Consider the following 6,168-nt stretch of genomic DNA (forward strand, 5'->3'; position numbering starts at 1 on the left):
CTGGCATGGAAAATAGCTTGGAAAAGTACCATGCAGTATGGAAAAAACTGACATGGAATTTTCACAGGAAAGGATGAAAGGAGATTCTATTATTCACCCTACGGTGAACTCTACATATCTATCTATAAGAAAGTTAATATAGTATCATGTTTAATTATTCAGACAAGAAGAGAGCTTGTTGGGGGTTATTCTTTAAATATTTATCAATTTTGTTTTTGAATGATGCAATGGAAGTACTGTTTACTATATCTGAAGGAAGCTTATTCCAAATGTTAACTATTCTATTAAAGAAAAAGTGCTTTGCCTCGTGGGTTTTAAAGCGTTTTGGTGTAATTTTAAATCCATTATTCCTTGTTATGGTGGAATGATCAATAGTAAAATATTTATTGACATCAAGGTTGTTGTATCCCTGAAAAATTTTGAAAACTTCGATTAGGTCTCCTCTTATCCTGCGCTTTGTTAAGCTGAATAAATTTAATGCTTCCAGTCGTTCCTCATACGGCTTGTTTCTCAATCTCGGAATCATCTTGGTCACTCTACGCTGGATCCTTTCCAGTTTTTCAATGTCTTTTCTGTAATATGGTGACCAGAACTGCACACAGTATTCAAGCTGAGGACGCACCAATGAGTTATATAAAGTAAGGATAACTTTTTCTGATTTAAATTCAAAGGTTCTTCCAATGAACCCAACTAATTTATTTGCATTCTTTACTGCTTCTGTGCAGTGTTTGCTCGGCTTGAGATCTTTAGACACCACAATACCAAGATCTTTTTCATTCTCAGCACTTTCCAGAGGTACATTACTCATTACGTATTTTGCTTGTACATTGTTACTTCCAATGTGTAAGACTTTACACTTTTCTATATTGAATTTCATTTGCCATTTTTCTGCCCAGCGTGTCAGTTTATTTAAGTCACACTGTAGTTCTTGCCATTGTGACGTTGATGTAACTTTGCTCATTATTTTGGTGTCGTCCGCGAATTTGCTTATTTTACAAGTGATTCCTTCATCAATATCATTAATATAAACAATGAAAAGAACTGGTCCTAATACAGAGCCTTGAGGAACACCACTTTTCACATTGTGCCACTCTGATTCTTTTCCATTTATAACAACTCGTTGCTTTCTGTCAGAGAGCCAGTCTTCCAACCATTTCAGGGTATTTCCAGCTATGCCGTGAGCTTTTACTTTGCTGATTAGCCTCTTGTGAGGGACAGTGTCGAAAGCTTTCTGGAAATCAAGATAAATAACATCCACTGCTTTTGTCTCGTCATACGAGTTAAAAACTTCATAAAAGAAGTCTAGTAGGTTTGTTAAGCAGGATCTCTTGTTTCTGAAACCATGTTGTGAATCCTTCATGATCTTATTTTCTTCTAAAAATTTGACAATCTTATCTCTGATTATCGTTTCCATCAGCTTGCACACTACTGAAGTAAGGCTGATTGGTCTGTAATTAGCTGGGAGTGATTTATTTCCTTTCTTGAAAATGGGCGTGACATTTGCTAGCTTCCACTCCTGGGGACTTTCCTGCTTGTAAAGTTTTATTGAATATAATCGTGAGTGGTTTCACGAGCTCATTTTTCGCTTCTTTGAGAAGCCTGGGTGATATCTTGTCTGGTCCAGGCGTTTTGTTTACGTTCATGCTGTTCATGACTGTGAGGATTTCTTTTTCTGTAACTATGAAGTCAGGCAGTGTTTTGCCTTGTGCCTGAGGCTCTGGCATGGGCAGACTATTTTGGACATCTTCAGTCGTGAAGACTGTTGAGAAGAATCTATTTAGGACGTTTGCCATTTCAGCTTCGTTATCTATTTGGTTTCCGTTTTCTGTTATGAGTGGACCAATTGTTGAGGCTAAGACTCTTTTGGATTTTACATAACTGTGAAATTCCTTTGGGTTGGTTTTACAGGAGTTTGCGATCTGAGCTTCTACAGATTTTTTGCTGCTTTTTATCAACTTTTTTGCTTTTCTACGCAATCTGTCATGCTCTAATTTATCATTATTATGCTGTGTTAATTTGTATTTGTTGTATGCTTCTTTCTTTGCTAGAAGACAGCTTTTAATTTCATTATTCCACCATTTCGGTTTGGTGTTTAGTAGTTTCCTTCTGTTTCTTAGTGGTATACACATCTTAGCTGTATCATTTATCTTTTCAGCAAACACCTCCCATGTCTTATCTACATCTGGTGTTTCCAGCAGTATATTCCAGTCAATGGATGCAAGCTGCATACGGAGTCTTGTGTAGTTTGCACGCCGATAGTCTGGCACTTTTTCTTTACTTTCATTCACTTTTCCTTTGTCAAAATTTATGGTGAATTTTAAGGAGCGATGATCGCTGGAACTGAATTCTGGTCCAATTTCCACATTTTCAATAGTATTCTCATCATTTGTTAGAACGATATCAAGGATATTGTTTCCTCTTGTCGGATGCTTGATGTGTTGGTGGAGGGAGCTTTCAAGCATGCTATTATACAGCTGCTGGCCAGCGTGAGCTGTCAGTGGTTCGCCCCACCTTGTGACTGGAAGGTTAAAATCTCCCATAATTATGCAATTGTTTACGCAGCAAATGTCCGCGATTTGTTCATACAATTGTTCGTCTGTGGCGGGTGACTGGGCTGGAGGACGATAGACGAGACCTAATGATATTCTTCGGGATTTATTTTCTATATGAATGAAATTGACATCTATGTTTGCAATGGTTGAAGTTGGCATCACACGAGCACGAAGATTACTTTTAACGTAAAACATTACACCGCCCCCTGTACGGTGAGATCTTTCGCTACTAAAAATGTTATAGCCATCAAGTGAGTATTCTGCGAGGTAATCTCTGTGTGTTGTATTAATCCAAGTTTCTGTGATGCCGATGATGTCATAGTTTTCTTGATGTATAAGAGCTTGGAGCTCATTAAATTTATTTCGTAAACTACGGGCATTGAAATAGCAAGCTCTGATCTTGCCTGAATCTGAAGATGAACTTACGACGCTGAAGTTCCTTCTGCCACCTGCACGTTTTTTGATCTGTGGAGACAAACTTTATCATGAATTAATCTTCCCATCCTGGCTGCTCCCACTGCATTTAGGTGGAGACCGTCTCTGTGAAATAATTTGTGTTCATTATAGAAGTCATTCCACATGTTAAGAAGGAGGAGGAGGAGGAGGAGATAGAAAAGGATGGATGAAGATAAGAGAGAAAGGATAAGGGAAGAGAAAATGGAAGAAGGAGGAGGAGGAGGAGGAGGAGGATTTTTAAGATTTAAGATTTTTTAAGATTTTAAGATTTTTAAGATTTATATATAATGTTTATTTAGCCAAATTATTTTCATTTTACAAAACTTATAACTAATAAATAGGATGACAATACTTATAATGTTAAGTAATAAAACATATTTTACTAACTGAGCCTATTGTGAGTAAGCTCTCTTAAAAGGCTCCTTAAATTACACACGAGCCGAATAATTATCAAAACATTTCATAGATAGATAGAAATTAATAAATGTGGATAAAGAGAAAAAAACACAGGAGATACAATGGCGGAGGAGGAGGAGGAGGAGGAGGAGGAAGAGGAAGAGGAAGAGAAGGAAGAAGAGGAGGAAACAGAAGGAAGAGGAAGAGCGACGAAACAAATTAAAGTTAAGAAAACAAAGCAAGCGAAGACAGAGAGAGAGAGAGAGAGAGAGAGAGAGAGAGAGAGAGAGAGAGAGAGAGAGAGAGAGAGAGAATGAGAGAGAGAGAGAGAGAGAATAGAATGATAGAACAGTAGAGAGAGAGAGAGAGAGAGAGAGAGAGAGAGAGAGAGAGAGAGAGAGAGAGAGAGAGAGAGAGAGAGAGAGAGAGAGAGAGAGAGAGAGAGAGAGAGAGAGAAAAATAGAATGAGAGAGAGAGAGAGAGAGAGAGAGAGAGAGAGAGAGAGAGAGAGAGAGAGAGAGAGAGACGAATAGAGGAAGAGAGAGATAAAGAGGATAGAAAAATAGAGAGAAAATAGAAAAAGAGAGAGAGAGAGAGAGAGAGAGAGAGAGAGAGAGAGAGAGAGAGAGAGAGAGAGAGAGGAAATAGCCGAGAAAGGCATAAGTGACAAGGAGCAATGGGCAAACAGTGCAACATGGAGAAAGATGAATTGATATGCAAATGGGGCCCAATAGATAGACGGGAGCTGATATAGATAGATAGATAGATAATGAAGTGGTTGACAAGACAGATAACGCGCCATGAGGAACACGCCAAGCCACTCCTGCAAACATGAAGCAAATTACAAACGACTGAGAGAGAGAGAGAGAGAGAGAGAGAGAGAGAGAGAGAGAGAGAGAGAGAGAGAGGGAGAGGGAGAGTAGATAGGTAAATATTGCAGCACGTCAATATACAGGTAAGAAAAGTAAATAAATTAATGATTTACGTAAGGTTCAGCAAACTCTTGTATTTCTGAGGATTTTCGACCAGTTCTCCTTGTCTGTCTCTGGTTTAGGTGCGGTGAAGGGCAGACAGAGATGGATGCAGGCACACACACACACACACACACACACACACACACACACACACACACACACACACACACACACACACACACACACACACACACACACACACACACACACACTAAATAAGCAAGGGAGAATAAATCTAGTTAATAAATAAGGAAGGAAATCAATCACAGAATTATTGGATCTTAACGCAAATATTATTCCTTACTGATTTATGAAGACATTTTTTTATTCTATTTTATTCCCTTATACCAAATATTTATTCGCCTCACAGTAACTCGGCAGATTGTAAAGCAGGAGGTTTTGATTTTAATGTGGTTCGTTCATCACCCGAGAAGAAAGATTGTGAGGAAAATACAACGCGGTTTTCAATTACTCGTTAGATGATAAAGGTAGGGAATGATGATAATGTCTTCAGTACTGTGACGCATTTTTTTACCATGAGTTTTGGGTACAATTAGGCGATTTCGTTGTTATTATGAACTGTCTATGGAGGTCAGAAGATTGATGGCCAGAGTCTTCACTATTTTAATCCCACGTAAGTTTGTGAGGGTGTATAAACTCATTAAATAGCAACCATAATGAATATGAAAACGCGTCCTGGTACTGAAGGGGTTGAATAGTAACCAGAATATATATGAAAACGCATCCTGGTACTGAAGGGTCTTTTATTGACATTATAAACTGTCTATGGAGGTCAGAAGATTAATGGCCAGAGTCTTCACTATTTTAATCCCACGTAAGTTTGTGAGGGGTGTATAAACTCACCAAATAGTAACCAGAATATATATATGAGAACGCGTCCTGGTACTGAAGGGGTTAATGCTTTACCTTAGCCATGAATAGAGATGACTTTATAAAGGGCAAGACTTAACTTTCCCGACATTAGAAGAAATATTCGAAGCGATAGATCACTCATATAAAAAAATGGAGAAAAAAAAAGTTGATACGAAGTAGAAGATTAAAATTCAGATCCTTGACGTACTGAAGAAAAATGTGATCTTGTTAAGGCCATTTCTATTCACTGTGTAAAGGGAATATGAACTTTATGACTTTAATATTGAATTATACATCATGAGAGGAGTTTTTTACGTTTATCTTTATGCTTCAAACCGACAAATTCCTCATCCGGAGATATTTTATTGGCTCGTTGAAGGAAGACCAGTGAGTTACGAGGAGAGGCTGAACGATGCTGTGTGTGTGTGTGTGTGTGTGTGTGTGTGTGTGTGTGTGTGTGTGTGTGTGTGTGTGTGTGTGTGTGTGTGTGTGTGTGCGCAAATGATAGGACCGATAGTGCTTGTGATACATCTACAAATACTACTGTTCTTATTGCTGCTGCTACTACTACTACTACTACTACTACTACTACTACTACTACTACTACTACTACTACTACTACTACTACTACTACTACTACTACTACTACTAGAGAGACTACAGACAGAGAGAGAGAGAGAGAGAGAGAGAGAGAGAGAGAGAGAGAGAGAGAGAGAGAGAGAGAGAGAGAGAGAGAGAGAGATAACAAAACAGAAAACGGTGGAAGTTAACACACACGCAAAAAAAAAGACATGAGTGTAAGAGAAATAGAAAAAAATAAAAGTGAGTTACTCTAAAATGAAATTGTGACTAAAGGGGAAGAGAGAGAGAGAGAGAGAGAGAGAGAGAGAGAGAGAGGTGTATTAGCACGGGCTTGA

This window comes from Portunus trituberculatus, chromosome 32 (assembly GCF_017591435.1).
Source record: "Portunus trituberculatus isolate SZX2019 chromosome 32, ASM1759143v1, whole genome shotgun sequence".
NCBI classification, from domain to species: domain Eukaryota; kingdom Metazoa; phylum Arthropoda; class Malacostraca; order Decapoda; family Portunidae; genus Portunus; species Portunus trituberculatus.